General features: G+C 43.5%; 1 protein-coding gene across 1 annotated transcript in view; it reads right to left on the bottom strand.

The window, feature by feature from the left end:
- The window catches only part of PTPRN2 (protein tyrosine phosphatase receptor type N2), a 1,178,570-nt gene that overhangs the window by 995,974 nt on the left and 167,794 nt on the right, over nucleotides 1-14,802 (bottom strand). The gene's annotated exons all lie outside the window — the stretch shown is intronic.

Genomic DNA, 14,802 nt, shown 5'->3' with positions numbered 1-14,802 from the left:
TAACCATGTACAAAGAAAACTAGTTCCTTAACCCCTTCATGACCTTGGGATTTTTCGTTTTTCCGTGTTCGTTTTTCACTCCCCTCCTTCCCAGAGCCATAACTTTTTATTTTTTCCGTCAATGTGGCCATGTGAGGGCTTATTTTTTGCAGGACGAGTTGTACTTTTGAACGACATCATTGGTTTTAGCATGTCGTGTACTAGAAAATGGGAAAAAATTTGCGGTGAAATTGCAAAAAAAGTGCAGTCCCACACTTGTTTTTTGTTTGGCTTTTTTGCGAGCTTCGCTAAATGCTAAAACTGACCTGACATTATGATTTTCCAGGTCAGTACGAGTTCATAGACACCAAACTTGTATAGGTTATTTTTTACCTAAGTGGTGAAAAAAATTCCAAACTTTGCTAAAAAAAAAAAAAAATTTGCGCCATTTTCCGATACTCGTAGCTTCTCCATTTTTCATGATCTGGGGTCGTTTGAGAGATTATTTTTTGCATGCCGAGATGACGTTTTTAATGATAACATTTTGGTGCAGATATGTTCTTTTGATCGCCCGTTATTGCATTTTAATGCAATATTGCGGCAACCAAAAAAACGTAATTCTGGAGTTTCAAATTTTTTTCTCGCTACGCCGTTTAGCGATCAGGTTAATGCTTTTTTTTTAATTGATAGATCGGGCGATTCTGAACGCGGTGATACCAAATATGTGTAGATTTGATTTTTTTTTTTATTGATTTATTTTGTGTGGGACGAAAGGGGGGTGATTTAAACTTTTATATTTTTTTTATTTTTTTCACATTTTTTTTAACTTTTTTTTTTACTTTTGCCATGCTTCAATAGCCTCCATGGGAGGCTAGAAGCAGGCACAGCACGATCGCCTCTGCTACATAGCAGCGATCTGATCAGAAAATCAGGTGTGCTGTGAGCGCCGACCACAGGGTTGCGCTCACAGCTACCGGCGATCAGTAACCATAGAGGTCACAAGGACCTCTATGGTTACAATGGAGAAGCATCGCCGACCTCCGATCATGTGACGGGGGTCAGTGATGCCGTCATTTCCGACCGCCCGGCCGGATGCGGTAGTTAAATGCCGCTGTCAGCGTTTGACAGCGGCATTTAACTAGTTAATAGGTGCGGGGCTTCTGACCTCGGACGTACTATTCCGTCCGAGGTCAGAAAGGGGTTAATGACCGCCAATACGCCTTTTAACTGACCTGACATATAAGAGAATAGCCTCCCCATACAGGTGGCAATCCAGCAGCTGTCGGCTGTGCCACGATCAGTGTTGGCACCGTCCAAATCTGTTTAACCCATTAGATGCTGCTGTAAATAGTGACTACATCATTATATATGGTTAACAGAGTGTAGGGGCTTCCTCTGTATCCCAATTGGTGCCCTCAGATCATGATGGTGTGGTCCTGATGTTTGTGATGGCAATTCATGACCAAATAGCGGCCTTAGAGTCTGACGGCTGTAGTAATCTGTTCAGAAGTTAGAGGCATTTAGGTGGTAAAAATACACATTTTCATTCCTATCATACCACTTTGCATTAATTCCTGTAAAGCATCTGAAGGGTTAATAAACTACCTGACAGCAGTTTTCAATATGTCAGGGGGTGCTGTTTTTAAAATGGTATCACGTTTGGGGGTTTCCCAATATATGAGACCCCTAAAGTCACTTCAAACATCGATAAGTCCCTAAAAAAATACAGTTTGTAAATTTCCTTGAAAAAGTGAAAAATTGCTGCTACATTTTTAATCCTCCTAAAATGCTAAAAAAAATAAAATAACATTTTACAAATGGTGCTGATGTAAAGCCGACATGTGGGAAATGTTATTTATTAATGGTTTGCTGTGGTATGACCATCTGGATTAAAGGGATAATCATTCAAATTTTGAAAATTGCTAATTTTTTAACATTTTTCTCAAATTTTTGATATTTTTTATAAATAAACACAAAACATATTGACCTAAATTTACCATTATCATAAAGTACAATGTGTCACGAAAAAACAGTCTCAAAATGACTGGGATTTGTTGAAGCGTTGCAGAGTTATTACCACATAAAGTGGCACTGGTCAGATTTAAAAAAATTTGGCTCCGTCACTAAGGGGTTAAGTAAGACAATGAAAATATTAAGAATAGAAAGTGGTGAAGAATACAAGTGTAACATTTCAGAGAAGTTTATGGTCAAAAATATTATTTATTGCCATCTAAAAGTAGAAGCACTTCATTATATTCTGAAAACTAGGGTAATACGTTGCATTACTTTCTGTCATACCAACTTGACTGCGATCAATAAGTATTTGAATGAAATTAATGTATTTTCTGGCATAGACAGCATGGATTCTGAGTTCATTGAGCAAGTTGCTGTTTATGACACACTCTCGTGTGTACGTCTATTGATTCTCCAAGTCCTTCAAAATCCTTGAAGGGAAAGCTCACAGCTCAGAGTAGGCGACTGTAAAGTTCACTGAATTGACACTCGCTGTTAATGTAGGCTTTGCCAGTCAATTGCCTGAGACAATCATTTTTAGCAAGAATTGATCATAGATATTCAACTTGTCTGAGCTAAGCCATGAGATGCTACTCCAGTTACACAAGAGTACACTAACTCCACGGGAGCAGATAAGTACAATGGAGTTTCACCTAGACATGATCAAAATTACTTTTAAAAATAATCTAATTTATATTGTGAAAGACACTAAACACTGTACTGTACTCACATACAGATTATCACAACAGAGAAGTAAAAACTTTACAATGTTCTTCTTAAGGCCCACATAAACATTGTCTAAACCCGCTGATATCGATGGGCTTGGACGACATTCATGAAGTGTATGGGGGCCCCGATATCTTCCCTGACAGATGATTGTAGATAACAATCCGGCATGTCCAATTCTTTTGGTTTCCACTTCCAGAGATGCTGCAGCAGTTTTCTCGTAGGTAACACAAAACCGATCGGCAGGGCATGGGCGTCCTGTGTATTGGCGAGATAGTGGTCAGCCGAACAGTTCAATGTTCAAACAGGACAATGGTTTGGCAAACAGCTATCCAAATTTTATTGGGACTTTATATCTTTGTTTTTAAAGCCTAGACTTGAAAACCCAGTTATTTGAGTTGCAACGATCTTCAACACCTTCATTTCTAATCTACTAACCAGATGGTGATGCCATTGTCTGCAATTTTATAAATGGTCTTCACAATCCCTACAACCTTGGTAGCTCAACACTACAGGCTGTGTGCACACGTAGCAGATTTTTCACGGTTTTTTTCGCGGTTTTTCGCTATAAAAACGCTCACATTAAGCATCCTATTTAATAAAATGCAATCCGCATTTTTTGTGCACATGCTGCATTTTTTTCCTGAGCGGATTCGCATTCCAGAAAAAAACGCAGCATGTTCATTAAATTTGCGGAATCGCGGGGATTCCACACACCTAGGAATGCATTGATCTGCTTACATCCCGCATGGGGCTATGCCCACCATGCGGGAAGTAAGCAGATCATGTGCAGTTGGTACCCAGGGTGGAGGAGAGGAGACTCTCCTCCACGGTCTGGGCACCATATAATTGTTAAAAAAAAGAATTAAAATAAACAAATCGTGATATACTCACCTTCGATGGCCCCCGGAGTCTTCCTGCCCCTCAGCGCTGCACGCGGCCACTTCCATTCCTGTAGATGGTGTGTGAAGGACCTGCGATGACGTCGCGGTCACATGACCGCGATGACGTCGCGGTTACGTGACTGCGACGTCATCGAAGGTCTTGCACACACACCATCTATAGGAACGGAAGCCGCTGAGGAGATCGGCTGGTAGGTGAGTACAACCATTTTTTATTTTTTTTTATTATTTTTAACATTCTATCTTTTACTAATGATGCGGCATAGGCAGCATCAATAGTAAAAAGTTGGTCACACTTGTCAAACACTGGTTGACAAGTGTGACCAACCTGTCAATCAGTTTTCCAAGTGATGCTACAGATCGCTTGGAAATCGCTAGCATTCTGCAAGCTAATTATGCTTGCAAAACACTAGTTTTCTGCAGGAATATGCATGCCAATTCCGCATGCGATATACCCGCGGCAGGAGGCGCAGAATTGCCGCGGAAATTTCCGCGGCAATTCTGCAACATATGCACTTAGCCTTACAGTCCTCCTCTCTTAGACTACATAGAGTGCAGTCCTGAAAGAGTGCTGATGCTGCTGTGATCACGGAACTGTTTTAGCTCAAAATTTTTCTCTACAGACACAAGAATTTGTGGAAGATAGTCAAGTAATGTAATCTCTTGCTATCTATCTATCTATCTATCTATCTATTTATCTCATATCTATCTATCTATCATAATTAAAGAAAATTTGGCAGCACTACAAAAAAACCCTGGTGGAAAAAAACCTGTAAAGTTAATGTCCAAACCTCCAAAATAGAAAACCAGAAAAAAACAGGTAGCACTCCAAAAATCAAAGCGAAAAACCGTGGCTTTACTGATCCATTAGCAGCAACGTTTCGGCAGATTTATCTGCCTTTCTCAAGCCCTTTCACTTTGATTTTTTGAGTGCTGCCTGTTTTTTTTCTGATTATCTATCTATCTATCTATCTATCTATCTATCTATCTATCTATCTATCTATCTATCAATTCCATCTCTATCTGTTAGCCAGAAGGAAGTATATGGTTGTAATAAGTCAGTTCTCCTACTACTATGCTCAACAATGGAGTGTGCAGCCTGCAAGTTAATCAAACTAAGAAAAAAAAATAAAGATTAGATAGTAAATTGCATGCTGAGGTGCAAATTGTAAGACATATTGTCACGGGGTTACCGAAAGAGAGAGGAGCCAGAAAACCACAGAGTCTGATTGCTTTTCTCCTGTGCTGAAAAGAAGCAATTCACCTTCTTTTTAAATGGTTAATTTCTTTTGGCAGAACATGAGTTAATTAGCCATGTTGGGGCTCTGGGAGTCTGAGCTCTCAGCTGAGCTTGGTTAGCCACTCCTATCCCCTAGATAACCTGGGTCCTGATTGCAACTCATGTCAGAGCTAGCTTATGCTGCATGGCTTGGAGGAGAGGTGATTATATGAGGAGTTTGGAGGAATTATCTGTGACTGTTGCGTGGGTTTGTAAATGTGATAATTCACTTCTCTGTTATGCATTCCTCTATTATATGTGAGTGTATATTTATATGCCTGGTATTTTCAGTTACCTCTTGTTCGTGTTGCCTTGTTTAAACTCGCAAGGCACTCTGTGTCTCCCTAACTCCAGTCCTCAAGGCCCAACAACATATCATGTTTTCAAAATGTACTTAGAATTGCAAGGGTGATGGAATTATCAACTGTGTAACACTAAGGAAATCCTTAAAGAAGCCCTCCTCCTGCTATCAAAGTTTGATCCTCTTAATATATTGCAGCCATCACATTATATAGCACTGTGCACTTACAATTGCTCATTTTTCCTTTCTACCCAGTTAATTCTTCTCTTTTCTCTGCTCCATGTAGAAATAGGAAGTCTCTTCTGCCTGCATTTATCATCCCTTTCTTCAGCTCCTGACTCAGCTGCTCCCTCCTCCCCTTGACAGGGACTTTTGCAGTGACTCATGACTTGTGCAGACAAAATTGACCTCCTGTTTCTACATAGCGCTTAGAAGGATTCTGCTAGTCAGTTCTTAATCACTTGATGTCATAGACCTAATGGAAAAGAGAAGAATTAACTGGGTAGAAAGGAAAATGAGGAAAAGTAAGTAGACAGCGCTATATAATGTGATGATTGTAATTTATTAAAAGGGCAAAAATGTTGATGGGAAGGCTAGTTTAAAAAGTATGATCTGTTGGAGGGCCTTGATGACTGGAGTTGGGGAACTCTGGCTTAACTAATATGTAAAGTGAATTACAAAAACAGTAGTACTAGACTGCATATGGACGGGATCAATGAAAGTATATATTAGATGGTTAGTTCAGAACTCTGTGGAAACTTTTGTGGCACCCCTAGGGGTATTTGCCACAAAAATAGTTACTGACAGTAAATACAAATACTAAAATAGCAAGACTGCACTACCACCTCCGGCCAGAAGGGGGAGCTCCAGAGACTCCCCTTGATCCATTCTGGTCTGAGAGAAGAAATGGCAGTTGGGCTAAGGAGCTGAAAGTGAGAGGTCATACAGTTGAATCTCTAACAGCCCTGTGACTGTTACCAGGCCTAAATCACCGGCCTGAGGAGAAGAGGGATAGAGAAAAAGGACATTGTGAGAACCGGGTAGCATTAATCACTACCCAGAACAGGCGCAAAGACGGATACCGGATCCGCGGCTGTATTCATTATATATAATACAGCAACCGGAAAAACGTGAGGTGATATCAGCTTCACTAGGGCCGGACGCAGCAACAGACACAGTTCAGCGGTACTCCCAGAGGGGGTAAACCGATAAAAGGACTCGGGTTGCCCGTCGAACCAGGACCCGGAGGGGACAGATTGGGCTGGCAGCCAGTTCACATACAGCAGCAGGGCCACACAGAAATTGCGTACAATAAGAGGCGAAGACCCCGGCAGGGTCAAAGTAACTCAGAGTTCCCATACAGACTCCGGTGACAGGACTGGTTGTAAATCCCTTTATGTTGAAGTAAACTGGTTAAACGTTTCAGTGCCTCAGTCTTTCATTTGGACAATAGCCATCTATCCAGGATCAGGATCATCACCGCTGAGAGAACCTGCTGCTGATCAAGTAAGTGCCTGTTCCCTCATGATACCCCTTACACTGTGCATTGCCTGAGGCCACAGCACCGGGTCAAGCCACCCGTGACATCCCCCTCAAGAGACAGACCCCATTGGTCCGGTGCTGGGTACCCCGGTCTCCTGGGCGTCACAATTGGCGTCACGAACAGGATCCAGCCAGCCCGTATACCGGGTATTGTGTGCCATGATTGGAGTCCAAATTGTGAAAACTTGGATGAAAAAATCTTGAAAATTGACTTTATTAAAGAAAATTCCATTTCCCATTGAAAACTATTGAAAGTGACTTTTCCCCATTGGTTATAATGGAGTAAAGATGGCCGCCATCCCCTGAGGTAATCACCTCATAACCGTTAGGCACGAGACTGTTAATTGAGCTACGCCATCACCTGAGCCCCAGTCTAACTGAAAAACTTCAGAATCCGCCATTACAGAGCGCGCGGCGGGTGGGAGCAGCAGGGGGCGTGTCATTGTGGGCGGCACCAAGCTGAGCGCTCTGACGTCAGAGCAAGGGGAAAATCGATCCTGCTGCACAGCGGAACGAATCTACACTATCCCGACGGAAGCGGAGGACCGGAAGGGTCCGGATTAACTAAGGGGGCACAGTATGTCGCAGCACGGAGACGCCGCAGCACCCGGCGACGCTAATGCAGCTGAAAGACAGAGTGTCGATAGAGAGTCCGGTAGCGCAGCGGTGCAAGGAGTGGCGCCCATCATGCCGGTGCTGATGCCATATACCCCGGGTGGTCCATGGCTTCCAATGTATGAAGGTGAGCCTAATACCCTTGACGATTTCAGAGAAAAGATGCTGGCCCATTTTGACATGTTCCCCGTGGGTGAAGTTCAGCGTGTTAGTCTCCTGATGATGCAGTTAAGTGGCCATGCTAAGCGAGAAGTCACAGCATGGGCAGCTGATCTAAAATGCACTGTTGAACGCATATTTGCTGGATTAAAAGCTACATTTGAAACCACTGCCAGCAGCAAAGCTAAAGTACGATTCTTTAATTGCAAACAAAAAGTTAATGAGGGCGTGAGAAACTTTGCCTTAAACCTGCAGGAAGCCCTTAAATCACTTACACTGGCTGAACCCATTTTTAACACCGGAGCGGATAAACTGCTAAGAGATCAATTTATTGAGGGACTCTACACCCCTTCTCACCGGGGGCATGTGAGCATGCTTGTTTTTAAGAACCCTGAATTGACATTTGCCCAATTAAAGGAGAGCGTTATACGTCTCCAGCTGGCAGAAGCACCTCGGGATCAGGAGCCTGCGCAACTCATGGCAGAGGCTCCTCAACAACATGGAGTACCAGTGACATCAGCTATTTCCGGGGCCATTGCCAAGCCCCTGGGGCCCAGTACTAATGAGGCTCTTCAACAAAAGCTTGACTCTTTAACTGATGTTGTTGCTTCAATGGCTAAAACCATGCAGGAGATGAGAGGACCCAAGATGGAGTTGGCAAACCATAGAGAAGATGTTCCATGGATGAGACCCCGGAGATACCCGACATGGAGAGGACGACCCCGCGACCGCTACCAACCGGATGGACAGCCCATTTGCCGCCGTTGCCAGCAGCCAGGCCACTTTGCACGAGATTGTGATTTAAATGGGAATCCCCTGGGAATGAGGGCCGCTTCACAGGAATGAACTTTCAAGGCCCAACACCCTGGCACGACAGGTACATCAGAGGACGACCCATTATCCCTATCGTGCTGGACGGAATTCCTCTCAACGCTTTGCTGGACACAGGTTCCCAGATTTCATCTATACCGTATATCCTTTATAAGAGGTACTGGGCTGATGCAGATATTGATAAAGGGCCCTCTGATGTTGAACTAGATATATGGGCCAGTAATGGTAAGTTGGTACCGAAACTAGGATTCAGGGAGATGACCATAAAGATTGGTAAAGTAGAATTGAAGAAACAGGGTATAATTGTTGTTGATGTTGACCGGCGGAACTGTGAACCAACTGTATTGATAGGAATGAATGTGTTAGAGAACTGCTTTTCCGAAGTCATTTCTGTCTTACAGCAAATTGCTGAAACTGCCCAATCCTGCCAGCAGAGAGTTCTCTGGAGGGAAATAAAAGTATTGATGTTAAGGCAACAGGTAGAAGTTGCAGGTGGAGAAATCGGCAGTGTGAGGGTAAGTGATCCAACGTCTATTGTAATCCCACCAAAAACAGAAATGCTGGTATGGTGTAGAGCAGCCATTGGTACTAAGGGACGAGATTATCAAGCCTCAATAGAACCAGTGTACACCGACAGCAGGCCCACTATACTCACAGCACGAGGGATAGTCGAGGTACACCGGGGACGAGTGCCGGTACGACTTTTGAACTGTGGAGAGGAAGAGGTCACTTTGCCAAGGTATGCTACAATGGCAAAGCTATATACTGTTGACAACAATGCCATCACAACCATTGAGCCCTTAGAACCAACCTGTCAGGTGGAAGGCAATGGCTCAGATGGAGAAATGGAGGATTGGTGCCAACAGCTACACGTGGGCATAAATTCAACACCTACCCATCAAAAACAAGGGTTGTATAGGCTAGTGATGGAATATGAACAAGTCTTCAGTAAACACCCATTGGACTTCGGACGGATAGAAGGGGTAGAACACACAATCCCCACCGGTGACCATTCCCCAATAAAAGAAAGATATAGACCCATACCGCCCGCTCACTATCAATGTGCAAAAGATATGCTGAGGGAGATGAAACAGGCCGGGGTAATAAGAGACAGCTGTAGCCCCTGGGCGGCCCCTCTAGTGATTGTCAAAAAAAAAGACGGAACCATGAGAATGTGCGTAGACTACCGGCAGATTAATAACATCACCCATAAAGACGCCTACCCCTTGCCTAGGATAGAAGAGTCCTTGACTGCTTTGAAATCTGCTAATTATTTTTCCACCTTAGACTTAACAAGCGGGTATTGGCAAGTCCCTGTGGCTGAGAGAGATAAGGAAAAGACGGCATTCACCACACCAATGGGTCTAAGTGAATTTAATCGCATGCCGTTCGGACTCTGCAATGCATCCGGTACCTTCCAGCGGCTGATGGAATGCTGCCTCGGACACAAGAACTTCGAGACCGTCCTCCTGTACCTAGATGATGTGATCGTCTACTCAAAGACTTACGAACAACACTTAAAAGACTTGGCAGAAGTGTTCGAAGCCTTATCCAGGTATGGCATGAAAATCAAGCCATCCAAATGTCACCTTCTCAAGCCAAAGGTACAGTACCTGGGACACATCGTGAGTTCGGAGGGAGTAGCAGCGGATCCCGAGAAAATAACCGCCATAAGGGATTGGCCGAGACCTACCAGCGCAAAAGAAGTGAGGCAATTCCTGGGATTGGTGGGTTACTATCGCAGATTTATAAAAGGATTTACCAAGTTGGCAGCACCCTTGCAAGACGCCTTGGTAGGGCAGACGAAGAAACCTTCAAACCGAAACCCTCCTTTCCAGTGGAACGACGAAAGGGAAGACTCCTTTGAACAACTAAAGAAGGCACTAACCGGAGAAGAGGTTCTGGCATACCCAGATTACCATCAACCTTTCATCCTCTACACCGATGCCAGTAATGTGGGACTAGGAGCGGTGCTGTCACAAAAGCAAGAAGGTCGGGAGAAAGTCATCGCCTTTGCAAGTAGAAAGCTCCGGCCTACTGAAAGAAATCCAGAAAATTATAGCTCCTTCAAATTGGAACTACTGGCAGTAGTTTGGGCTGTGACTGAACGTTTCAAACACTATCTGGCCGCTGCAGAATTTATTGTCTATACTGACAACAATCCGTTGACCCACCTGGACACAGCCAAATTAGGTGCGTTAGAACAGCGATGGATAGCCCGGTTATCTAATTACAACTTCAAGATCAAGTATCGAGCAGGTCGCAAGAATGGAAATGCTGATGCCCTATCCCGGATGCCATACTTGAGAGATGTAGAAGAAGAAACGGGGGAGCTTGAAGAAATTGAACTACCAGCCTTCCATCATCCCAAGGCAAAACATCATCAGTCAAGTACCTATCAGAAACAACAAGAGGTGAATTTTAATCCGTTAGCACACCATAGATGGGCTGACACCCAAGACAGCAATCCGGCTGTGAAGTTGGTGAAGGAACTGTTAACTGACCAAAGTGCATATCCCGATGAGGATGCCCCAGAAGAGACACATCAACTCTGGAAAGAGAGAGGTAAAATGTTCCTGTATCAAGAGAAGCTCTGTAGAAGGTACACCAATCCGAAAACACATGAATTGGTTTGGCAGATTATCGTGCCTAAACAAGATGTCAAGATGGTTCTCGAAGCTTACCATAATTGTGCTGGTCACTTCGGTTGGAAAAAGTTAGAAGTACTTCTAAGAGAAAGATTTTATTGGGTCGGGATGAGAAAATCAATCGAACAGTGGTGCAGAAATTGTGGCCCGTGCAACCTCAGAAGAAACGATCAAAAGAACCAAAGAGCACCACTGCAGCCCATAATCACTAAACAACCACTTGAACTTCTAGCCATAGACCACGTGAAGTTAATACCAAGCCGGTCCGGCTATGTCTATGCCTTGACCATCGTGGACCATTATTCACGCTTCTTGGTAATAGTACCCGTAAAAGATCTGACAGCAAAAACAGCAGCCAAAGCGTTCCAAACGTACTTTTGTAGACCCCATGGATATCCGGAACAGGTTCTCACTGACCAAGGTACAGCCTTTGAATCAGAGATCTTCAGAGAATTCTGTAATATGTATGGTTGCAAAAAGATCCGGACGACGGGCTATCATCCACAAACAAACGGCTTATGCGAGAAGATGAACCATATTGTAATAGACCTACTAAAGACTTTACCTGAGACAGAAAGGAATCAATGGCCAGAGAAATTGCCTGACTTGGTGGATCTGTATAATCATGTCCCGGTGAGCTCCACCAACTGCACCCCAGCTTACCTTATGCGTGCAAGACCCGGCCAATTACCAATCGATCTAGAAATGGGAATTCTGAAACCAGACGCAGAAGTTCAAGACTCCAATTGGGATATCATACGGCAAAAGCAGTATCGCCAAGTGCAAGAGAGTGTGGAAAGAAGCCTTCAGCAAACTAGAGAAAGACAAGAGCGAACTTTCAACCAGAATGCTCTAGCGACCCCATTAAGACCGGGTGACCAAGTGCTCAAGAGAAATCGTCGAACCAATAAACTGGACAATCAGTGGGAAGCCGTACCCTACACAGTTTTACCAACAAGAGTGGATAATCCTAAAATGTGTCTCATTAGCAAAAACGGAGGCTTAACATCTGTACTAGTGTCAAGAGACAATCTTAAATTATGTCCGGAAGCATTGAAAGAGCCAGACGTTGTCCAGCCAGAACCAGAAGTTATTCAACCCATACAGGTTCAACCAGTAAAGGAAAAAGAAGAGGAAGTGTATCACACCTGTATAGGAGACTTTCCCAAAACCCTACTAACATACCATGGTGCAGTAGTGGTTCCCATGGTGGCCTTTTACCCAACACCGAACCCAATACCAGAAGTCCCAAGACAGGAAGAGGCTGACCCCGTACTACAGGAGGTTCCAGGCCAGGAAGAACAGATTCCTGGTCAGAGTAATCCCATTCACGGTGGACTTGCCAACTCCATAGTCGTGGAATTATCTTTAGCAGAGCGGGCAGATACTACATCCGCAGTAGACAGTAGTACACCACATGAAGAGACACCACTATTACGTAGATCACAGCGTAGTACCCAGGGTCAATTACCGGCCAGGTATGCAGATTACCAACTATAAAGCTCATAATGTGAATTGTATATATGTTATGCCGTATATAGTTAAACAGAAAATGTAGTATAGTCATTGTTATCAGTCTGCAACGTTTAAGCCCAGTGCCTACAGAGACTTGCCTGTATGAACTTCTTGCATATTCTTTAACTTTTTATCAGCCCGGAGGCACTAAATCAAAGCTCCGGAAAGACTGCTTTTTGAACTTTGCTTTTTGCTCTTTTTGAACTTTCTTTAGACTTTATATTGATAACTCCGTTGGAAAAATGCAACTGAATTCCTGGACACTAAGTACAGTGCCTTTCCTAATACCTTCAAGGATAGAACTGTATTAATGGACGCTATTTGAAGTGACTTTTTACAGAACTCTATTTTTGTTTCCTTGAGTGGTTTTTGTAACTTTTCATTTTTAAGACTCTGTACATATTAATTGTTATTTCAAAATGTAATTGTCCCACAGTCCCGGAGTACTGTTCTTAACTAAGGGGGAATGTGGCACCCCTAGGGGTATTTGCCACAAAAATAGTTACTGACAATAAATACAAATACTAAAATAGCAAGACTGCACTACCACCTCCGGCCAGAAGGGGGAGCTCCAGAGACTCCCCTTGATCCATTCTGGTCTGAGAGAAGAAATGGCAGTTGGGCCAAGGAGCTGATAGTGAGAGGTCATACAGTTGAATCTCTAACAGCCCTGTGACTGTTACCAGGCCTAAATCACCGGCCTGAGGAGAAGAGGGATAGAGAAAAAGGACATTGTGAGAACCGGGTAGCATTAATCACTACCCAGAACAGGCGCAAAGACGGATACCGGATCCGCGGCTGTATTCATTATATATAATACAGCAACCGGAAAAACGTGAGGTGATATCAGCTTCACTAGGGCCGGACGCAGCAACAGACACAGTTCAGCGGTACTCCCAGAGGGGGTAAACCGATAAAAGGACTCGGGTTGCCCGTCGAACCAGGACCCGGAGGGGACAGATTGGGCCGGCAGCCAGTTCACATACAGCAGCAGGGCCACACAGAAATTGCGTACAATAAGAGGCGAAGACCCCGGCAGGGTCAAAGTAACTCAGAGTTCCCATACAGACTCCGGTGACAGGACTGGTTGTAAATCCCTTTATGTTGAAGTAAACTGGTTAAACGTTTCAGTGCCTCAGTCATTCATTTGGACAATAGCCATCTATCCAGGATCAGGATCATCACCGCTGGGAGAACCTGCTGCTGATCAAGTAAGTGCCTGTTCCCTCATGATACCCCTTACACTGTGCATTGCCTGAGGCCACAGCACCGGGTCAAGCCACCCTTGACATCCCCCTCAAGAGACAGACCCCATTGGTCCGGTGCTGGGTACCCCGGTCTCCTGGGCATCACAATTTCTATACGTTATATTTGCATGTTTAGATTTGAGAATTGGTGAAAAATTGTACTGTACAATCAGTACCATTGATGACAATGATTGATGCAGCCAAACAAGTTCCCTGCAAACCTGCTGTACACTAATCGGTGCGGAGCTTTGCTTTATTTGCTCAATAATCATATAACACCTGCCTATGTCAGCATTACAACTGGAAAAGCTAATCTATAGTTTTCATGGTAGCTGAGATATTTCACACATATAAAAGCTTTGTTTGAAAATAAATAAATTTGTAACAAGACACGTTAGAACCTTTTGTACTTATTACTCATTTTTAAACATTTGAAAACAATTACAAAGACAGGGAATTGACGTGGGTGTCAGTAAGAGTGCTAAAAAGGCTACAGACATGACAGCCACCCTAGATAGACATAGAGAGAAGTACAGTATATAGTGACAATAAAAATGTCCTTTTATTTAAACGTATTAAAACTTATTCCAAGGTAGAATCACATATCATTATTTTAAAGTGTCCACGGCAGCTGCTTCCCAAACAGGGAAACCACCAACACAAATGATATAATTCACTCACAGAAAAAGTGCCCATTAACCGCCCTGTATTTAAAGCCCCTTAAGTATCCTATAGTTAGTGCATGTCGTCAGGAAGAAGTGAAACGCGCGTTGGGGCGACGGGGACGCCACACACAGATCCACCACTCATGTAAGTGCTGCCCTATAACACTATAATGATCATCTAACTGGTACTGGATGTCATTATTTCCAGTGAATTTAATTAAAATAGTTGAAAAGAACTTGGTACAAGTGTTTTTATTTTCTCTCTTAATAATTTACATGGATTAATGGATTAGATATATTGGCTCTTTTCTTTCTTTTTCCTCCTCCTAGAATAGAAGTGCAATGGCAATTGCTGGTTCTCTTACTCTATTATTAAAGTT

The sequence above is a fragment of the Ranitomeya imitator genome, chromosome 6 (genome assembly GCF_032444005.1).
Source record: "Ranitomeya imitator isolate aRanImi1 chromosome 6, aRanImi1.pri, whole genome shotgun sequence".
Classification (NCBI taxonomy): Eukaryota; Metazoa; Chordata; class Amphibia; order Anura; family Dendrobatidae; genus Ranitomeya; species Ranitomeya imitator.
The sequence above is the reverse complement of the archived record's forward strand: the minus strand, read 5'-3'. Positions and strand labels throughout refer to the sequence as shown.